This window comes from Meriones unguiculatus, chromosome 1 (genome assembly GCF_030254825.1).
Source record: "Meriones unguiculatus strain TT.TT164.6M chromosome 1, Bangor_MerUng_6.1, whole genome shotgun sequence".
NCBI lineage: Eukaryota > Metazoa > Chordata > Mammalia > Rodentia > Muridae > Meriones > Meriones unguiculatus.
The window spans coordinates 183,041,784-183,064,942 of record NC_083349.1 but is presented as its reverse complement, the minus strand read 5'-3'; the positions used below and the strand labels follow the sequence as shown (position 1 = coordinate 183,064,942).

The following is a 23,159-nucleotide window of genomic DNA, read 5'->3' as shown; positions in this document are numbered from 1 at the left end:
AACAATAAATAAATAAACACTTAATACTTTAAAAACCCCAAACCTTTGGCTGACTAATAACAGACAGCAAAACCTAAGTTTCAAAGATGCTGTGTATAGTTTTCCCAGCACAACTCTCACTGGGGTTAGAGTCTTAGTAAATCTCCCCTAACTCTTTGAAATTGCAGGGTTTTGTCAAAAGGGTTCCAGAGGAGGAATAATCATCTTATATTTTTGCAGCTTTAAAGGAGTCATCCCCAACTCAACCCAACCCCCGCCTGTTTTAAAAGTGATTTCTACTCTCCAAGGATGCCTTCCTCTCAGCCAGGAGGATCCCTAAGATGTACTTAGCATATCTTCTCCTACCTGTCCCCAGACTGTGAAGAACTGGAAGGCAGTTTGTTTAAAGCATCGCGTTTTGAAGAAAAGCAAGGTTTAATTTTAGTCTTTCGTGTTCTCTGATAGCATTGTAACTTGCTAAGCGATTTTTCTAAGACTTTCGTTACAGTGCTAATATTTCTCTATATATTTTATTTATGTGGCTTGGTCCACGATGAATAACACATTTATGCAAAAATCTCAATATATCTAGGAGATGCCAATACACAGAAGGGGCAAACTCTCCTACAGTCAGTTAATAAAATGCAGTAAATCGCATATAGTTTCAGAGGCAATTAGTACAGTTCGTGACTTCAATTACAAAAAAAAAAAAGCCCTTATGATTTCTAGTAATTGTTATTTATCTTTCATCTGAAGTGTTCCTCTTGTCTGCGTCCGTTTTGGCCTGGAAATAGCACTGCCAGTGGGGAAAGTACACAGCCTCTGCTTACAGCACTAGAAGGAGAAAGAAAAATGAGGATCGGGACCTCAGAGCTAACTGTTCTTCCTGGAGAGGTACTCCATGGGACTTTGGATTGATCCTACTCTATGTCATCCACTCAAAGCCTCCCACTAGAGTCAACTGTCTGGCTTCTCCATTCCACATGGTCATCATGGCTGATGCATGCTGCTTGTTAATGCGAAGGTGGGGAAGATTCTCCAGATGTCAGTTTAAGGTTGGAAACAACAATGCCAAGGTGGCAACGTGCCTGTATCATAGTCTCCTACGGAGGTGCTTTGTAAAGCACCCTCATTTTAACAGGAGATGACAGTAACTCATTTCTGTTTCCATATCTGTTTGATTTTGAAACAAGCCTGAAAGGGGTTCCCAGATCATTTGTCCAAGTCTCCATCTCCAGTCAATGACAACAGGGCAGTATCCCTATCCTAAATGAACTTCCAAAGAGGCTAAAATGTATGATGCTGAGAACCCAGAAACATAATCCGAGATATTTAAATGGCTCTGTCCCCTCATCTCAAACTTACAAGGCATCCATCACACTTATAGTCAGTGAAACAATGTTAGGCTGCAAAATTACATGTGTTTGGCATCTACCGCAAATAGAATTTCTGATTTACAATTTACAAAATTATCTCTTCCACCCTCTGGGTTTGCATTGTGGCTCATCCAGAGCCTTTTATTCAATGTGTTTTGTTATGAAGATGAAAAAGGAAAAATATAAAAGCCCCCCTCCCCGTCCTTATTTTTCCTTTCCCCCATCAAATGCACACATAAAAACAATGTCTTTTGATTTGAGAGAAATCCTATTTAGGACCTGAAGGTGCAGGATTTTAATGGTATCACTTCTTCGTTATCTGATTCCTTTACCAACTGTCAGTGCTTTATAGAGAACCACCATCTTTCTAAGCCAATGAGGAAAGGGTATTTGGAATAAATAAATAAATAAATAAATAAATAAATAAATAAACAAACAAACAGACTAGTCCTTCCTCAGTCAATTCCTTGGGTCACCACGGAGTGTGACTTTTAAAGCCAATTCCAAGGAACTTGGCCGTTTTTATCAACTGCTCAAAATTAATTTGCTGAGTCATACAGATGCCTTTCCCCCCTCACTATAATTACTCTAAAAAGCACTGAAGTTTAGACGCTGTTCTTCATACAAAAGTGGGGGAGGGGCTAAAGCTCACGCTCCTCCTCTGCTTTTCAGATCCTCACTGCTTTATCTATTCTGAATAAACGAGAAAAGAGACACACCCTTCAGAGGACAGGCGGTTCTGCAGCTAACAGCAACATCCTGCACAAATCACCTTGATTACCCGGGTACTGCCAGCCAGCTTCTGTTTCTCATACGCAGGCTCAAATCCTCCTCACCAAATCAGGCTACCATGACTGATTCCATATTCTTACCATTTTCAAAAGCTTCCTTCCCTATTATAAAAAGTGTAAATAAACACACACATGAATATACAACACATAAAGTTACTTTTTTTCCTGGAAAGACACAAACTCAAGGGTAGCTTGGCAACCTTGTGCCCTAACACTCCCTTAAAAACAATGAGAGTAGAGATGGGGAGATGGCTTAGTCGGGAAAAGCTGCTCTCTCAGAAGGCCTAAAGCTCAGTTGTGGCAATCATGGCGGGCAGTTTACAACTACTTGAAACTCCAGCTCAAAGAAATCCGATGCCCTCTTCTGACCTCCACACTTACCTACACTCATGTGCACATACTTCCAACACACACACACACACACACATACTCTTGTACACACTTAAAAATAAATAGTTTTTCATAACTACAGAAAGTCAGAATCACTGACTGGGCATCCAAAGAACAACCCAGAATCCACAGTAGCCAGACTGCTACCACAGCTCCCTTCTTCTCCCCCGACCACATACATATACCATCAATGGACTCTGGATTTCTGGTTTTCTTAGGAGATCTTTTTAAAGTCTCTGAACCACTGCAATAATATATATTTTAAAACACTTCGCGTTTCAGTTAAATTCTATGCTCCTGAAGGAATTATCATTTTGCTGAGGTTTGTTGCTCATTCTGTTGATTATTAAATGTGTTTACTGGGGGAATTAAAAACAAAAGGAAAGAGAAGAAATGAGTACAGAGTTCTGAGCCTGGAAATGGGCTTGCTCTCCTTAAATACACAATCTGTTCATTTCAGAAGCATTTCCTTTTATTTCTTCACTGATAGGCATATCATATAAAAGGCCTTTTCATTTCTAGCAAAAAATAAAAATTGAAATCAGCTTATTTTGATCCTAAACAAGGTTAAAGCGATATTATTTGAAATTTTGCTGAGGGGATCCAAATTGTCCTACTACTTCAGTAGATAAAGGAAAAAGAGATCGGATCTGTATTCAAATACTATATTACTATTTTCCTTGGTCAATCTGAAATGCATTTTGACAAAGGTACACACACTTTAATCAGAACTGAGAAGTGTGGGATAAGAGAGGAAAGCTTCCACATTTCCCCCAAGGTTTCAGATATTTCTCCTAATATCTCTCTGTGTGACTCTCAGATGCTGAACAGCCCAACTTCATCTTCCCCTGAATTGCTTTCTTGGGCATTTTAAAATTAATCAGTCAAGCAAATATTTATTGACCAATATACTACAGTAGGCACAGAGAAAGAGAAAAGCTATACAAGATGTGATCTCTTATTTTAAATATATATATATAGAATCCAGTTAAAGACAAGTTAAAAAAAAATGTTAACTAACAGCTGAAGCCTACATATGAAAAGCGGCTGGTATGTGGAGCTATGCAAATATATTAAAATCTGGTAAATGATTTCTTATATTAAAGACATAATTATGTCCAGCCAGCTTAAATCCTTTAAAGTAATAAAATCAAAAGCTCTTATACAAACCAATTCACTATAAATATAACCAAGTTTCAGAAAATAACCACATTGCTATATCCAAAACATACGCTTATTTATGTTGCTGCCTTCAAATTCTTAGTTGTTAGCTTGGAAAAAAAAATAATAATCTAAAAACTCAGTGTTACGTTTGCATATGATTTGTATTCCTGTGAAAAGTACCTTCCTATCCTCTCTCCAAAGGACACTGATAGCGTGAATTGCCCCAACACACATGCGTGCACATGCATATTCACACACACACACACATACCACACACAACATGCAAACACCCTCATGTACACACACAACACACATGCACACATACCATATACATGTGCTCACCGTTCCACATACGCAAGCGTTGATATTCAGGACCCAACTCTAGAACCTGTGAATATTGCTTTACATGGCAAAGAAGTGTGTGCAAATGTGATTAAAGTAAGGATCTTTCAATGGAAAGATTACCCAGGTGGGCCTTAAACATAATCACAATTATCTCCCTGTGTGGGAGGAGATTTAACATACACACAGAGGAAAAGCGAATATGAAAATAGAAAAGAGATTGAAAGTTGCTGGCTTTGAACTCTGAAACAGTAAAGCCACAAATGAAGACATGCCTGGAGCTCTGAAAGACCGGAAGAAGCAAGGCACAGCTGCTCCTCTGCAGTGATTTGATAGAGTGGCTACAAGAAGCAAATACAGACATTAATGTCTATTGATCATCCACCATAAGCCAGTTTTTCTGGATAAGACGTTGCATTCAATTCTTTCTGTCACTGTCGTTAGGAAATTGGGATGTAAGAAGTGGAGTAACTTACAAAAAGCTTTTGCCTCTTAAGCCCATGTTCTTTACACAAGACAGGGTTTCTCTGTATAAACTTGGCTGTCCTGGCCTCGCTTTGTAGACCAGGCTGACCTGGAACTCCCAGAGATATGCCTGCCTCTGCCTCTCGAAGTGCTGGGATTAAAGGCGTGCATCACCACACCCAATTTACAAGCTGTATTTTCAATACCTTCTTTCACTGGGCTATGATAACCCTGGCTGACGTGAAACATGACTATGTTCACATGTACCTGTATAGCTGTCTTTCACTGCTGCATGCGCAGCAGGTCCTCAGAAGACTTATCTATCACAGACACTCAGATCATAACCAACCAACAAACAATCAAACAACTCAACACCCCTGACTTCCCATAGGTAGAACTGGTTTGTGGGAGTCACTGTCATGGTACAGGCCTTGTCTCCTATTTTCATGGGGACATTATAACTCAGCAACAGAGTGAAATTCTTCCTGGCCACTGCTGTCAACATGCAGATGTTAATACAGTGCTCACTGCTAGTTAACATTTTTGGCAAGGGAAGTTTTCTGATGGAAAGAGGGGCTAGGGTAGAGAAGGGGGGTTAATCCTGTCTCTGTGTTCCCTTCTTTGCTTTGATGGCTGCCCTGGCTTTGAAGTTGGGCAAATACACAGCATGGTAGGAGGAGATGCCAGCTGCCCAGACACCACTGGCAGAAGACTGAAGAGCTGTTGCCTTCTCCTCCCCAGCCTGGGAGGTGTGCCCTATTGCAACACTTTTTCCCTGGAGTATTCCATGCTGAGGTCTGCCAAAATAATACATTCTAATCTGCATCCTGGTGGTGCAGCCTTCAGCAGGATCATCTGGGGACAGGGTCTATGGGATACCAGCAATATCTTCTCAGCTGGCATCTCTCTTTCTGGGTGGTCAACTGTGGCATCAGAAAGGAGCAGGATGGACTATAGTCTGTCTCTTTCTTACTTCATCCTTCTCAGTAGTCCCTCTTTTCTAAATTATTTCCCAATTTCAGACACTGACCTCTTTCCCTCTTATTCTTTATTTTCTATTAAAATATAAACACCTTTGTTTGTTTGTTTGAGACAGGGTTTCTCCGTGTAACCCTGGCTGCCCTGGAACTTGCTCTTTAGAGCAGTCTGGTCTCAAACTCAGAGATCCGGCCTGCCTCTGCCACCCAAGCACCAGGATTAAAAGCATGTGCCCTGTGACCGCCTTCACCTACTTGATATTTTCAAGCCTCACACCTTCACTAAGCACCCACAGTACTTAAGGTAATGCACTTAGTTTTGTGTTGTAATAAGGCTGAAATCAGCGACAAAGGAGTGAACCTCGGGAACTGCATGGAAGGGGCAACTGTAAAGCCAGGGGAACAAAAGACAGCTGGGCTTTTCCTGTAGAAACAGCCTTCCAGAGGATGGCTTCACTGAAGCAGAGATGCTTAGATGCCACTAACAGCATCCCAAAGACTATTTTTAAAAACCTCAAGAGACTGAATGATTGAAAACAACCAACGCTGGGGATCAGAGAATGGAGGCAAGATAAAAACAAGAAGAAGGAAGATTTTCCAAAGGAAACGGAACTGAAGAGGCCAAAAAGGACAATAAAGCAAGGAGTTAGAATTCTATGAATGGTTGAGGGAGAAGATTCCATGCTCACCAAGCCATGAGGAAGGGAGAAAATACTATTAAAAACATGTGTTTTTGCACAGAAGATGTCCATAATCAGCCTTTACTAAACCTGCAAAGAAACTCCTGTTAGATACCATCTTTCTCTCTCTGATGACTTGAGTGAAAATTCACTTTTTCAAATTTGCTTTATTCATTTAAGGAAATGTTATCAGTTTTTCCAGCGTGCCTATTGATAATAACTAGCATTCATTGAGCATTTTACGACAGGGTTGAAACTAGGTGTCATTTCAAATCTAATATTCTCTGTAATCGGAAGGTAGTGTTCTTGTCCATCTTTCTCAGACAAGGAAACTGTGGGTTGGAAATAATAAATAATTTACTCAAGGTAACCATTAATAAGTGGTGGATCCTGCTAGAAATCAGTTAGGAACTTGGACTAACTCCAATGTCGGTGTTAAATGTCAACTATATAGTAAACACTCTCCTTTCTTTCTTTCTTTCTTTCTTTCTCTCTCTCTCTCTCTCTCTCTCACCCCTTTCTTTAAAGTAGATCTCTATAATAGTTCTTCAAACCTGCAGGTGTGATGACATGTCTCCAATTTTTTTTCTACCACTTTTTCTAGAAGCACTGGGTAACCTGCCCAGGATCTTATTATGTGCATCATAACAGAAAAAGAAAGAAAGAAGGGAAGAAAGAAAGAAAGAAAGGAAGGAAGGAAGGAAGGAAGGAAGGAAGGAAGGAAGGAAGGAAGGAATCCACTAGCTTACAATTACGTTTCCAGGGCTGTTTCTCTGTGAAGTCTTTAGCTTTCACTGTGATACTCAGTTTCTCTTGCCCACTGGTGCACGGCATGTATAATTTCTTTTTTATGGTCACTGAGAGTCAAAACCACTTGCTGGAATGCAAAATAACCATCAAGAAGAGAAACTCCCCTCCTTCCCTCTCTGTCCCCACCAGACAAGGCTGAACTTGGTGGCTGAATGTATTGTAGTTAGCACCTTAGTCACTGGCTAAGAACGAGACTTCTACCATGTTAGCTCAAGCATGCTCTGAGGCTTTCAAGCTCAAACATGCATCACAAACACCCAGAAGACTTGCCAAAACTAATTACTGGGCACCACCCTGGTGCTTCTGGCTCAGCCCTCTGAGGTGGAGCTCTGTAATTTGCATTTGTAAATCTCATCAGTTCCCCTGTGATGCAAATACTGCTATCCTGGGTATATCCTGGGTTTCATGTTTTCAAGGTATAATGTTGATAGCTTAGGTATCAACAAACAGATTGCTGTACCTATTTCAGAATGAAATAATGTTTATTGAATCTGGATTGCATGTGTAAGTGTTAAATGGAAGATATATATCACATATATACACATTACACATGGATAGAGTACATGTGAGTATGTGGTTGTCCGAAGTGTGTTCAGTTATACCACTCTCTCAGCTCATCACTGCCCTATGAAGTACCAGTCTAAGACAGTGGGCTCCAAGATTAGACAGAACTTATTTGAAATAAGTAACCATCCAACTGCTAGTTTTATTACTTGGAATAATTTGTTTTAATATCTCTAAGGCTCATTTTCTTATTTTTGGCATTGGAAATAAGGGTGAATTCTTCATGGTAATGTGGTAAGGGGTCTTGCAAATGACACAGAAAAGTTCTTTGCATGCTGACATCTGGTAAATACCCTATGGGCTGTTCCATCTACAGATAAGACAGTAACAATTAGGGCAGTTGCTCAACCCACTCACAACCTGCTGGAGGCAGAGCTGAACCTCCAGCCCTGCAGCCTCTCATTTTTCAGGTGTGGGTTCCTGATTGGATCATTTGAACACACTGCAGATTCTATAGGCAGCTTTGGGAATGCTGGTACCTCCATTAATGAAGCCTCTGGGAACGGAGTTCTTTTATTATTTAAAAGCAAGCAAACAAATAACAACAAAAACCCTTCATACATCATTTGAAGAAAAGCCACATGTATCCATAGCTGCCCATGACAAACAAACAAACAAACAAAAACAAAAACCTCCTCTGAGTACAGTGTCTATTTGTCCCTGCCAAGTTGGAGGTGAACAGGGCTTATCCTGGGTGAATCTGAAAAAGTCTAAGCAGACTCCTCTATTCCACTTAATGGCAAATGTCAGGTGTTCTCTTTCCCTCTTTTATTTTGCGTAAGAAGGCATCAGTCATTCATTCTTTCTAGTAGGTTGACTTGAGTGTGAATGAATTTCAATATGCAATCACATCTGCATTGTAAGTCCTCTTTATTGAATTATAGAACTAATACTTTTTCTTCATTAACATAAAATTCAAGTATTATCTAGAAGACAGAGAAAAATGAGGGAAGTTAAGAAAAGCGTAGGGTATCTTCTCTTTGGCCGGGATGTATTAGGATGAATCAGGATTGTCAGATTCTTCCATGACGTTGAGTTACTGGGGAATAAATAGGATAGGGTGTGATCAGGGTTTCCCAGAGCATCCACAGACACTCCCCCCAAACTTTCCAACTCAATATCTAAGTGAAATCAATATGCTTACCTTGCAAACGGAATTTTATGACAAGCCATCAAACCCTATCTAACAGAGGGCCATCTCTAGGCTTTTTCATTATAGAAACCTGTGATTGCCACCTTTCTCTCAAGTCCAGCTCTTTTTTTTGGGGGGAGGGCGCTATTTACTTACTTACTTACTTATTTATTTGTGAGTGTGAATATGTACTGGAGGCTGAAAGAGGCAGTTGGATGTTCTCTCTCATACTCTTCCTCATCCTTCTGAGGCAGGGTCTCTCCCTGAACCTGGGCTGATGTTTTTCAGCTAGACTGAGAGCCAGCAAGTCCCAGTGTTTCTGCTCAACTTAGAGCCATGGTTATACACATGTGTGTCCAGGGAACTAAGCTCCTATTCTAGCACTTGAAATGGTGGTAATATCCCTGAAGCCTGTCTCCTCCTTTATTTTCTACATGACTAGAGATTAGCTTCCTCCCTTAGTATAACACATAGAATTGTACATGGCTTAGCCTTCAAGAGAACTTGTGTTCTCTAATGTTTTACAAAAAAACAAAATTCTATTTTGATGTGCCATATATGTGGAGACTGATGTGGAGATGCTCACCAATGTCAGTAGAAGGTGTCAGATCTCCTGCAGTTGGAACTATAGGCAGTTGTACACCTCCCAGGGTTGGTACTGGGTCCCCTGAAAGAGGACCCAAAAACCAAGTGTTTTTAACCGCTGAGCTATCTCTAATCCATCTCTCCAACCACAGAATGGAAGACAATACAAATCCAAGACTCTTAGGACCAACTTCATGGACTCTTAGGAAATCCTTACTCAATCTGTTTCTCGGCCAACAAAACAAACTTCGATGCATGTCATATGTGTCAGGCTCAAAACTGGTCACCAGAGGTGCCATGCTGAATCAGGACTTGTTCCAGTGTTCCTATTGGTCCAGAGAGGGGGTTGCTTGCCTTGGATGTGCATCATAGTTTCTTTCAGAGGGTGACTATCTTAGACCTCCTAAGTAGGAATCTTTGGGAAGGAAACTTTTGGTGCATTAAAAGCCCCACAAATACCTCTGAAGCATAATCTACACTAAGAACCATGCGAGGGTGCTGTCTCTCTGCCAGTCTTCTGACAAGATTAGTCTCTCTCTCCCCCTCCCCCCTCCGTTTGCTTCATGGAAATAGCACATTTTAAAATTTGAAGTTCCTACTTTGTTATTTTAGCAACTCCTATTGTAGTTTGAGTTTTATTTAGCACTGCTTTGGTTATAAATCTTTTATTCTTTATTCTCTAATATGTGTAATATATATGTATATATCCACTCATATATATATATATATAAATACTCATGTATAGATGAGATATTAGGATCTAGCATCTCTACTCTATGGACTTCATTATAGTGGCTATCATCGTGATATGTTTATTCTCTTTACTTGTATAAGTCTCCCTCCCATCCAAGTAGTAATCAGATATGACCCTGCTTAGCTTCCCAAATGAGATGAGATTAGGCATAGTAAAGGTGGTATAGCTATAGACCTGCCTACATGTGTTTAGGTCTCGTGGTGATACATGTGGTTTAGTAGTTTTTTCTCGAGATTCATCTTCTTCATTAGTAATGGCTGTGCCTGTAAGCTAAAGTATGTAGTCTAGATGACAGATCCTTTCTACAGCACTCATATTAATTCTTGGTCTTTTGTTTCCCATCTTCAGGATCTTTCTTTACTTCTTATTAGTTAAAGTAATCAATCGTGGGAGTTTGGAGCTCAAGTTCCCCATTCACACACCACAATAGTTACTAGCTGTCAAAAATGTATCTTTGGGTGTCACAGACCCCATGATCACTAAGTTCATAACAAGTACTATAATTATCATGATGATGTATCAATCAAGAAGCCCTCAATAGTACAACAGAGCCCTTCAAAGATCCATCCAATTTAGCTCTGAATCAATATTAAATGTTATCCAAAAGTCAAGTTCTGTTGTAAGACACTAGACCCATGACTGATCAATACACAGATAGACAGATAAGTGGGCTATGGGGCTGGTCAGTTATAATTCTAAGCTGCCAGTTTCAGAAAGAAGAAGAAAAGAAAGGAAGAAAAAGGTTAAAATCCCTAGATTGGATGGAATGAGCTGAAGTGTTTTCAAATGGATTTGAGAAACTGGACTGTTCCCAGGCGGAAAGATAAAATGTAAAGCTGCAGCGAGTCTGGCTTCCTGGCTCATCTAACCTTTTTACTACCGGATAATGAGGAATCAGCTATAATTTAGACACAGTATTCTTTTCTCAGATGGTATTGAGGTTGGGCGGGGGCAGGGAAGGGAGTTAGTCTCACTTTATGGTCCTGCAGACTCTCTCTAGCAGAGGAGCTAACAGGGCCTCCCCAGAGAGGCACACTAGGGAGTCTTGCCCTCTGCATATTGTTGTGATGAATTCCAAGTCAAGAGGGTGCTTGAACTGGATTTATTACAATTGGAAGAAAAGAAATTGTGATCTTTATGAGCCAACAACATGGAGCCTTATAATAAGAGAATGAAGTATCATGTCAAATTTAAAGCAAATTCGATTATGGGGGCCAAATCCTTCAGTGAAGACAGGATGCCTCTAGAGTGTTTCTTGGCTATTTGACATCCCCTTGTCCCACCTCAGGTTTTGCATTAACATTTAAATGTTTTGTTTTTTAAATGCATTTAGTACTCTTGTAGAGTAAAAGTATATTAAAACATGAAATGATAAGGAGCTGGAAAAGGGAGAATCTACCAAAAGAATTTAAAGATCTAAGCCAGGACTTACCTTCATTGACTCTCTCTGTAGAGAAGCTCACCTAGTCACCCACTTCTCTAGTGAAAACACATAGAAACCCAACAGGAATGGGCATCTCATTTTCAAATTTCCCTTGTGCATTTGTGTGTGTTGTATGTGTGTATATGTGTGTATACACATGTGTTCATGTCCATTGAGGCCAGAAGCCCACATTAGGTATTCTTTGATTTCTGTCCATTTTACTTTTATGATATTTTATTTGAGACAAGGTCTCTCCAGGAACCTGGAACTCAATGATTACATTGCTTAGACTAACGGGCCAGCAAGCCCCACCTTCTGCCTTTGCCCTTCTCCTGACACAGTGCTGGAATTACAGGTGCCACGGCCACACCCATCTTTTTGCTTGGGCGCTAGCGATCTGAACTGAGGTCATGGGAAGCATTTTACCTGTGTGAGCCATATCTCTAGATCCTCTAAGTTTCTTTGTAGAAAATTCTGGCATCATCGGTTGCTTAGTTAATATTTGAGTAAGTCCAATAAATTTGCCCCTATATGTTACCTAACCTTTACCTTACAGTTTAAGACCTTATCTCTAGACTGTCCATTGCGTTTACCTTTTGTCTTTCAAAATCACCTACATTCGACATTGCTTTCTCTTGGAATACCGACTGTTGCTGAACTATACTCTCTCATATTAATCTTCTAAGTGTATGTGTGAGCTGATATGTACAGATAATGTGTACGACAAACATGCACTGAATCACAGACCTGCTCTTCCAAAGAGGAGTGGATTTTCCACCTCTCCTTCAGCCACAAGCCTAGCTCTGCATCTCTGCCCCCAGCTTTGTCCACCAGCCCTGTGCAGCTTGGGGTCCTGTCTGCTCCTTCTGTACTGTTCATTTCTGATGTCTCAAAAAAAAAAAAAAAGCAATAAGGGGAAAAAAGACTCTAGTTCTAAATCAGTTTTGGATTAAGACTGGTTAGAAGCTAAAATAAGTAATTTGGATGCAGTTATGACTATGAAATGACTAGGTTTGGAAGTCCAAAGATTAAATAAATAGATAGCATTTCCATTCTTCTGCAGCTTCAGTGTTAGAACAATGGGTGGCTAGAACTTCAAAGCACTTTCTGTTATCCCTGTCAAGTCTGTGAACATAAACAGTATTTGCCTTCCATCCAGTGGTCTCCACATATCTTGTTAACACATCACAATAATTACCCACATTGCAGAGGCAGAAAATAGAGTTAGCATTAGGAACTGGGCCAGGTTATTCTCGGCACTGGTGGCTAGGATCACAGTCAAGGCTGTCTACCCCAACTGAGCTGTTTACTTTTCAGCCACTTTGTCCCAAAGGGACCTTCCCTGCCCCTTTCACCAGAATCTCCCTTGAAACACAAATGGGCTATGAAGACCCACAGCCCTGGAATAGTAATTTCTCTGCTCCTAGCAAAGGTCTCTCTGGAGATCCTCTGTGCCAAGTGGAGGTTTAGATGTTCCAAATATTTAAGTGCATATTGATTGCAGTCAGATACTGTACCATGACCTGCATCACAAGCTTTGGACTGTATTTCTCTGGAATACTAGCTTTTTATGTATTAACCTTCTACCATCTCTCCATGGAACAGAGAGTAGGCCAAAATCAAAGGCCTGGACAGGGGTCAAAGTTTTACCTATTAAACTGTGATGAAGCTTGACCCCGAGAGCTGAGTGTCACATTCACTTAATATTGCTACAGATTATTTAAAGAATATAAATAATTGGGCAACTATATGCATTCTTTTTTTTTAATCAAGAATAAGATTTAAAAAATTAAAAAGGCACCAAAAGTGCAAATCTCTCTCTTCACTGAAGTTGTGAGGTTGCGTGTGCTCTTGTGAGAAGTAGAGGATTTCTGAGGAATGCCAACTCTACAGACACTAGGAATAAAAGAGCTTTCAGGCAGAGAGTAGTTAAAAAAGGGGAGGTGTTAAGTTCTGGCAGTCATAAACCTTTCAGTTGTAGGGGACAGTTAGAAAACATCATCTGAAAGAGCTCACCATGCGCAAATGAGGCTCTGAGTCTAACCTGCAGATCCCAGCGCTGGCAAGAGAGACAGGGGGATCCCTGGAGCCTAGCTCAATCAATGAGTCCCAGGGAAAAGTGAGAGGCCTGTCTGGAGAAAGAAGATGCAGTGACTGAGGAAGCTAGCTCAAGTTGTCCTCTACCTCCCACACCCATGCCCACGTGTGCACCTGCACACTTATAGACACACTAAGTAAGCAAATTCGCTTAAAGAACCATCAGATTCTTCGGACAAGGAAAAACAAGAGTTTTTGATCAGTTGGAGAAACATATGTGGGTGAGGCACCTGAGTAAGTGATTCACCCAAGGTCGCACAGCTAATGTCAGAGCGCCCTGCTTCTGCGTGTGGAGCTGGCAAAGGCGAGCTCAGCTCAGCCACAGACAGGCAGTGTCTGTTCCTTCATCAGAAACAAACTACCTTCAGGCCAGATGGCTAGCGTTATAAAATTAATATTAATCTTTTTCCTCCCAAAAGCTCTTTCAGAATGGAAAACAGAGCAGTGCAGTGGAAAGCTCTGTCCAAGAGACACAAGGTACACGCAAGATGGGATGCTGTCAAGGACAACCTGGCAAGGGGCCCTTAGGAAGGTTCACGGACTTCAAACCAAATGATTACTGTGATTTCAATCAGCAGATGGGAGTCTGCAAACAATAACATTTACAGGGTAATCTCTATTCTAAGTAATTGCCATTTCCCAGGAGCCAGTTGATGGGAGAAGGCAAAGCCACTGCACAGAGGAGTTTTCCCGCCTCTGAGCATCTTTCTTACCTCCAATTAGCTTTTGGCTCAATGAATGCATACATGCTGGAGTGTACCCCTTCCCTCAACATGTTTGCACTCATGTAAATACACAGGGCTCCTCCAAAGGTCCCAGAACAGGTCATCTGTAGGATTTTAATTATCATAAGGTGTAAATTTCTCACTAGCTCTACCAATAGGAAAGAACAAAACAGTGCTGGCCAGCGGTGTCCCTGTATCAGAGAACAAAGTTGAAACTCCCATACAATTATGTTTGATCACAGTAGAAGGTAAAATCATTAGATATTAGCGAGGTGCAGTGGAATAAAAATGATGTGTTAGCGGGGGTTCATTACACTGTATTTTCAGAGCCAAGAAGATCAATGCGTTCATGCATCATGAATTAGGCTCCGGCTTTAGCCTTCCCTGCTCTCCGGAAACCCAACATGATCTATCACCGGCCATACATCACCGTTTCAGGATTGCACATTAACAAGAAAGCTGCAGTTTCCGCCTGTCAAGCTGACCAGCTGCCTCTTTCTCTGCAGAAGTCTATGTGTGTGTGTGGCGGGGGCGGGGGGGCACAATTCTAAGTCAGGATTTCACTTTTAAAACAGAAGAGGGGCATAAGAGGTCATCCTCAGCTGGACAGCTGCAACACAGTCTGATCTCTGTTGTCTCCATGTTCTGATGGATGGTCCTAGCCTTCCTGACCTCTGGCCATTGTGGATCTGGGCCTATAGGAACTGGCTCTGATGCTTTAGATGTTACCTAAGGGTACAGCTTATGTGACACACTTAGGGTCTCCTGTGAGGCGCATCTCCCAGCATTACTGTGTACATTCCAAGTCTCAGGAAGAACCCCATGCTAAACATCCCTCTCTTCTGTGCCCTGTATCCTTGACCTCCGGCCTACATTCCCTACCTTTTCTGCTAACAGAGGATCCTTTACCACCCAGCAGTTTGCCACTAACACTTCCTCTTCATTTACTCACCTTCCGCCTTCCTCCTTCCTGCCTGACCCCACACCTGCCCGTGAGGCCCCTCTGGCCGCTAAGGCAGACAGTTCTGATCGCTGCTTTTAATCGGCGTTTAGCCAGTCTGTCCATATTTAGTTCTTTTAATCTTTCCTCATCATTCAATCCCTCCAGCCTCTTCATCATTTTTTTTTTCTCCTGTGTTTCTCTTTCCTGAGTTTTATCCAATTTGTCTCTATCATCTTTCTGGCGGTAACATGCCTACCAACCCTGAACTCTTTCATTGTGGGAAAGTGGCAGCTATGACCTGAAACTACCCTTCTCTTGTCCTAGAACACCCAAGTCTATTCTTTGCTTTAAGAAGAAGCAGAAGTTTGGAAGTGAATTTTGTCTCTTCAATCCTGTCCCTTTGATGGTCTGGCACATTGCTGAACCCAAGCAAAGGCAATATAGGATGAGTGATATCAGAACAAGGGACTGAAGGGAAGCCCAGAGAACTTCCCTTCAATCCATGCAGGGAACAGAAGGGACCTTAATTTCATCTACCTAGTCTGATGGCTGTCTCGAGAGATCTCACTGCCATCCTCCCACTCCATTTATATCCATCAGGGCTTGTAGAGGAACCTGAAGATTGATGATTTGGCTCTGATCACTGCTGAGACGTTAGCCTGCCCTAGTTACATGTGACATAGGATGAAACTGAGCACTTTCAAAAGAGTTTCTAGTTGCTCCTATGAATTCTAGTAAGAATTGGCCTGGGGCCTTGGAAGGTTTCAGGTTGGAGCATTGCAACTTTATGAGGAAGCTTGAACCAGCACCAGGAGTTACAGACTGTAGACACTGCTTTACTAAGGGAAACATCAGCCAGTGACGAGATCCCAAATACTGGCGGCTTATCACCAGAGGCACCGGACGGCGATGTCCTGGGAAGAGGGTTGGGTTGGAGTTAGTTGAAGTTGTTTTGTTTGATGTTTTGTTCTATTTGGTTTGTTATTATATTGTAATAATGATGATAATGATGATAATAGTAATATGCATGATGAGGTCACATGCCACTGAGACTCTGGAAGTCAGAGGTCAACATTGTTGTATTCTCTCCTGCCACCTATATGTGGGTTCTGGGGGCTGAACTCAGGTTGCCAGGCTTGTACCTATTCGAGACTTCCTGTTTATTAGGAGTTTGGAATCCATTCTTATATTTCACTCAGGTCTCTTCCCAAATGTCATTCCCTTAGAAAAAGCTTCCTTGAAAATATCATCTAAAATAGCATACTTCTTGGCTCTCTCAGTTCACTTTTCTTCTGCAAATATACTAGGTTCTGTTTAACACTTCAGGGGCCAGTTCCCACCAGAATGTCCCTTTCCCGAGAGCATGGGCTTCCCCGAAGCAGCCACAGCATACCTGGACACTGCTTCTGTGTTAGATTGTGGACCTGCTGCCTATAGATACATGAAGCACAGGCCTTCCATACTTCATCCTGGGTTTAAGGTAAATAGGTTTGAACCAAACTGATTCTCCTGGGATCACTCACCAAAACCCTCCTAGTTCAGGGAAGGTAGTGGGAAAGCCTGCTACCTCCATATTTGTTTTCCTCTTTAACAGCTGACAGTGAGAGAAAAGGAAGATTGGTGTGGACCTGAAGAAAAAGGAAAGTGGAGGTCTCAGTGCCCTCTGCCTCCCAACAACTGCCATCAAACCTGTTTATCCTGTTTCCATTTTTAAAAGCCCCGTTCCCAAGAGATCCCCCACAGAAACAAGGCCTTGCAACTACCACTTTGGTTTTATGAATGGCTTCAAGCTCATGAAGACATAGAGAAAGAAACTCTGCAAAGGCTCTCTACTGTTCTCTGTCACACTCTGAGCACTGTGAGATCCTGCTATCCCAACTCTACTCAGCCACTATGGTCTCACATGTCCCAAAATTTTCTACCAAGGGTCCTGACACTCATGTCCGCACTAAGAAAAGTTAACTTTACTATTGCCCTGTTCCCAGCTATTGTCCTTTACTTTTTTTTTTTTTTTCATTACTCAACATCTATTACACAGTTCTGCAGGTAGCCTTAGTCAGCCAATTTCTCCTCTTTTCTTGCTTGTAGCTTTCTTTTTGTGTTTGTTTTTAAGATTTTACCTCTTTATTTATTAATGTATGAGTGCTGTATCTGCATGTTCACCTGATGCCAGAAGAGGGCGTCAGATTCCAGTATGGATAGTTGTGATCTACCATGTGGTTGCTGGGAATTGAACTCAGGGCCTCTGGAAGAGCAGACAGTGCTCTTATCCACTGAGCCATCTCTCCAGCCCACTTGTAGCTCTTATATCTCTCAAAAATCACTATAGAAGATGAAGATGCTGGGAATGTAGCATCCTGATCTAGGGAAGAACTGACAAGAAGAACCTGGACTCTGTTCCAGCTTCCTGTAGCCTCCCAAAAGCAAATGACCCTCAGTGCTTTAGCCCAGTGTGTTGTGTAGTTCCTAGGGCTATAAAACCCAGAGTGAGCCATTTCCCATAGGACCCCAGTTATGGTGTCACTGGGGCATCTGCAGATGACTTTCCATCTCAGGCCTTGGAGGACTGGCACCTGTTATTCCTCACTGCAAATATTAAATTGGCTTCATACAACACGTTTACATATGAATGTGTTCTGACCCACCGGGCACTGGTGCTAACCAGGGCAGAGTGAACCAGCATCACCTTGAACGTTCTAGACTCTGTGAGTTTCACTTATTGGACTTATTACTGAGTAGTTTGCTGCCATTTTAGACTCTTCAGTTGGTGCACAGTAGATGCTGTGCTCCCAGTAATTAATGCCTTTTTAGTAGATTCCTTTATATACCACACACTTTACACATTTAAATTATGCAATTCAGTGGTTTGGAGTATAATAAATATACAAATACTAATTTTTAAAAAGTTGTTTCAACTCTTATGTAGATAACATAAACCTTGTCTTCCTAACCAATCTATAATATACATAGTATATACGTACATATATATTTCTTCAGTGGTATTACTTATATTCACAGTGTTGGACAATCATTACCATCACCACTATCCGTTTTCAGACCATTTCATCCCCATCCGAAGCATAGCCGTTGGCTACTGTAATGGTTCGTTTTTATTGTCAACTTGATGCAACCTAGAATCACCTGGGAAGGGAGCGCCTCAGTTGAAGAACTGTCTCAATCAGATTGGCCTATGGCCATCCTGTTGCCAAATCTGTGCAAGACGGTCTTGATTGATGCTTGATGTGGGAGGCCCCAGCTCTCTGTGGGTCACACCATTGCTAGGCAGGTGAGCCTGAGCTAAGTGTAAAAGCTAGATGAACACAAGAGAGTGAACACATCAGGAAGAGGCTTCTTTCCTTGGTTCCCACCTCTGCTCCTGCTTGAGTCCCTGGCCTGACATCCCCTCAAGGAGAGACTATCATACCTGTTCCTCTTCAAGGTGCTTTTGGTCACGGTGTTTACTACAGCAACAGAAAGCAAAGTAGAACAAATATCTTATTCACTGGAATCACCAAAGGACTCTAAAGGCTCTTCCTATACCTAGACCCCATCCTAGACCATTTAAGTCAAAATCTTTAGGGGTAAAGTGTAGACAATTAGTGTTTTACAAAGACATTCCTAGGCTATTTTAGGATTTACCAAGAGTCAGGTGTTTCCATTCTATACATCTCTGTGGGGTTTTTTGTTGTTGTTGTTTTGTTTTTGTTTTTATCAGAACCTCCTACTCTCAGAAGAGACAAGCTTGTTTTTCCGACAGAGGTAACTACACTTGACATATTTTGAGTTTAATTTTTCAGTGGAACAAGGATTATGAGGTGGCACTCACATACATATTTAGAACACATGATGGGAAAGTGGACCCATTTGCAGGAATTGCAAAAAGAATGCGATTTGGGGCTACGGTGCAGATGTTAAATTTATAATGATGAAGGTATAGCGTTATGGATAGGGAAAGTAGTAAAAATTATTTGCTAGGAGGGAAAAATAAATTGAAAACAGTTAAAGTGCATTTGGGAAGGTGAGACTAGAAGTTCAGACAGATGGGCAGAGGGCATGTGGTCTTCACAGGGTATCAAGCTCCCAGATAGGGCAATAGAATTTTTTTTCAGAATCAATCACTGTCCTTGGGTTACTTAGAAAAAGACTTATTTTACAAAGCTGAGGCTTCCAGGACAATTCCAGGTTGGTCAAGCTCATAAAACAGGAACGTAGGACAGGGCTCAAAACCAAGATTTCTGTGAATAGAATCAGGTGCTTCCGATGAACCCAGACTTAGAAATAAAGCTGGAAAAACAAGCAAGGGAGCTGAAGCCATGTAGCTTGGGATCAGCACTGAGAGAGCACACCTGAGTGATGAGATAAAAAGATATTCAATGTTAAAATCAGCAGATGATTGGAGGGGAGAGTTTGAGACCATCTTAAGCAGTTTTGCTGTGTCTAGTCTATGTACCATGCCAACCTAGCAGATACCTAGTAAGTAAAAGTTTATTGATAAGCAGGGAGGGAAGATGGGTCAGGCCTGAAACTGCCTATGGGTAAGGATCCTTAATAGGTATGGTGTCTTTTAAAAAATAAGTTAACCAGTTTCTGCAGGGCCCCCAGGGCTCAGGTTTTTGTTGTTGTTGTTGTTTTTGGCCCTGTTGGTCTCCTTGTGGAGCTCCTGTCCCCTCCAGGTCTTTCTATCTCCCCCTTCTTTCATAAGATTCCCTGCACTCTGCCCGAAGTTTGGCTATGAGTCTCAGCCTCTGCTTCAATACCTTGATTGGTAGAGTCTTTCAGAGGTCCTCAGTGGTAGGCTCCTGTCCTGTTCCCTGTCTTCTCCTGCTTATACCCCAACCAAAGACAATGCATGTGAGAGGAACTAAAACCCTGGCTCAGATGTAGCCCATAGACTCAGTATCTAAGTGGGGTCCCTAGTAAGGGAAGCAGGGACTTTCTGTGGCATGAACTCACTGACAGGCTCTCTGATCAGCCCCCCCACCTCCCAAGGGTACAGCCTGGCCAGGCCACAGAGGAAGACAATGCAACCAGTCCTGATGAGACCTGATAGGCTAGGGTCCTATAGAAGAGGAGGAGGACCTCCCTTATCAGTGGACTAGGGGAAGGGCATAGGGGGAGAAGAGGGAGGGAGAATGGAATTGGGAGGAGACAAGGGAGGGGGCCACAGCCGGGATACAAAAATTGTAATAAATGATAATAGATATATATGTATAAAATAACTTAATCGATATACAAATATATAATTCATCCATTTTAGTGTACAATTCAATGGCTTTGGAATAACATCATTATTAATTCTTAAAATTGGAGTGAAGTATGAGTAGGAAAAAATAACCTTTTAATCATTTCTGCATATGTGTTTTGCATTAATAGCAACACATAGCCATTTTCACTATCCATTCTTTACTCACAAGTGTCCATCACCCCAAACTCAGTGATCATTAAGCAACACTTCTCCCTTTCTCCTCCCAACTCCTTACAATCTATAATCTACTTTATATCCCTGTGAACTTTTACCTAGTCCAGATGTTTGATGGAAGTGGACTCATGTAATATTCGCTCTTTTGTGTCTGGCTCGTTTCGCCTAGCTGACCTGGTTTCGAGGCTCTGGAAGGATATGGAAGGAGCAGTAGAGAAATTGTTAAGTCTGCCTTTTTGTTTTGTTTTGCTTTGTTTTCCCATAGTGTTGTTAGTAACGGTCACTTTGAAAAACAGACTTGTGATTTTGTGTTTTGTTTGGCTTTGTTTTGCTGATGCTTTGAGAGCTGGTAACTGCTAGTGCCCACCTCCCCCCTCTCTGCCCCAGTCACCTTGGACACAATTGGATTTTCTTTTCTGAGTTGCTATTTAAATTGGTAACACAGCGAGTATTAAGAGGCTGTGGAAGCCTCCCAATTAATACACATCTCCATGATAATTAGCTGAAGGGTTGCTTTGAAGTGCTGGGATAGTGTGGAAATCCTTCTTCCATAGAAGGAAGGTCCAGGGTGTTCTGTGTGTCCTCAGCCTTGGAAGAGAGTCATTCTCCACCTACCATGAGCCTGCTGCTTCTGCAAGGTTCTATGCTGAGGACTCCCCTCAACCTCCCTGGCCTCTTTCCTACTGTTTCCTTCTGCTCCCATAAGCCTTTTTTTTTTTTTTTGGACTGCAGCCAACTTTTTTCAGTGTTTCTGGGTCCTGCTGAGTTGCTGGTATTCACATGCTGGGCTCTGTGATGCCAAAATGTTCCCTCTTGTAAGCTGTGGCTGTGGCCTTAACAGGGAGAAGGTACCATGCTGGACAGTTGTCCTCTTCAGGGTTGCTTATGGCACTAACATGCTAATAGAGGGACAAGTGGATGGGGGACATAGTCAATGTGATGTGGACTAGTTTCATTCTTTTGTGTGTGGGGGTTACGGTGCATGTGTGTACATGTGTGTAAAGCCAGAGAGTAAACTCAGGTGCCATTCACCATTTTTGTTAGTTTGTGTTGAGACAGGGCCTTGAACTCACTAAGTGAACTCTGCTGGCTAGGCAGAACCCACAGACCCTCAGGATTTCACCTGCCTTTTCCTCCCTAGAAATGGGATAGCAAAAGTATACAACTATGTCAAGCTTCGGTTTTCACAGTTCTAGAGTCTCTAGACAAGAAGAAAGAATGACTTGTTCTGGTTTGTGGTTCTGTGTAAACTCAGTGCAAGCTAGAGTCATCCGAGAGGAAGGAACCTCAATGGAGAAAATGCCTCCATAAGATCGAGCTGCAGGCAAGTCTGTACTGCATTTTTAAAAAGTGATGAATGTGGAAGGGCTCATCTCATTGTGTCTGGTACCAATCCCGGATGGTGGGCCTGGGCTCTATGCTACAAAAGCAGGCTGAGAAAGACCTTATTGAGCAAGCCAGTAAGTGCTCTATCACGGCTCCTGCATCATCTCCTTCTTCTTGTTTCTGCCTGCTTGAGTTCCTGTCCTGACTTCAGTCAATGATGAACAGTGATAGGGAAGACTATGTGAAATAAACCCTTTCCTCCCCAGCTTGCTTTTAGTCACGGTGTCTCATCACGGCAATAGTATCCTGACTAAAATACTTGTGTAAGAGGAGAGCATGGATGGATAGGACTGCAAGGGAGTCTGAGACAGAGTTGGTTGTGACCAGACAAGAGAGAAAAATGAACAGAAATTGGTTGGTGGCCTTGCCTGAATCTAGAGTCCATCCAATCGTATCTGTTGGTTGGGTATATAAGGGGAACATCACAGTTGTGGTTTGTGGGGGTGGAAGCTCTAAAGATGTTAACAAACTCTTCAAGAAATGTTATAAAATGTACACACACTCCCAGAATAACACCTTCTTAGATCTGGCTTTTTTTCACCCCCCAGGGTGCCGTATTTGGTGTTCCCACTCTGGGACACAGAAGACATGAGTTCAGTTTTGAACTGGGCCCTATTTGTTCAGGTATCAACGTTGAATGACAGCTGATAGAACAGAGTACAGATACACCCCAAGCCCTGTATCATATCCAGTATGGTTCAGATTCTGCTCCTCATCTCACTAGGGGATTTAAAAAGACATTTACCAGAGCCTGCGCTGTTTCTGTCTGAATTCATATTTCATCTTCTTAATTCTGTATCTTTCACCACATCCCCTGCTGTTATGGACAGTACACCTACTTTTGAATGGTTGCTTCCATTTAAACTAATTGTAAGAAATTCTTAGTCTCTCTGGCAGCAATTTCATAAAGTTTCCTCGCTAAGTACAGATTCTCCATTAACTGTATTTCTGTAGCTCCAGCTACTGCTGTTTATAATAGCTACTGTGCAGGCCCATGCAATATTGAACCATTTGTGTATTCGCTCTATGAATTTTCTGTGCAATTACATATAACCCCAAGAACATTATCTTTTTATAGACCATAGCTTGTCTCTGTCTTGTTGCTTTGTGTGTTCTCAGAGCTCTGAGCCCGGGGAAGAGATTCATAGTTTTCCCCC

At 41.9% G+C, this 23,159-nt stretch overlaps 1 long non-coding RNA gene across 1 annotated transcript; it reads right to left on the bottom strand.

Annotated features, from left to right (window-relative positions):
• Positions 1–8,138: 8,138 nt before the first annotated feature.
• Positions 8,139–20,849, bottom strand: LOC132652379 (uncharacterized). The gene is made up of 3 exons (XR_009589886.1): positions 20,715–20,849; positions 18,339–18,507; positions 8,139–8,577 (listed from the first exon to the last, which is right to left on the bottom strand). It is a non-coding gene; the product is annotated as an uncharacterized LOC132652379 (long non-coding RNA).
• Between the last annotated feature and the right edge of the window lie 2,310 nt (positions 20,850–23,159).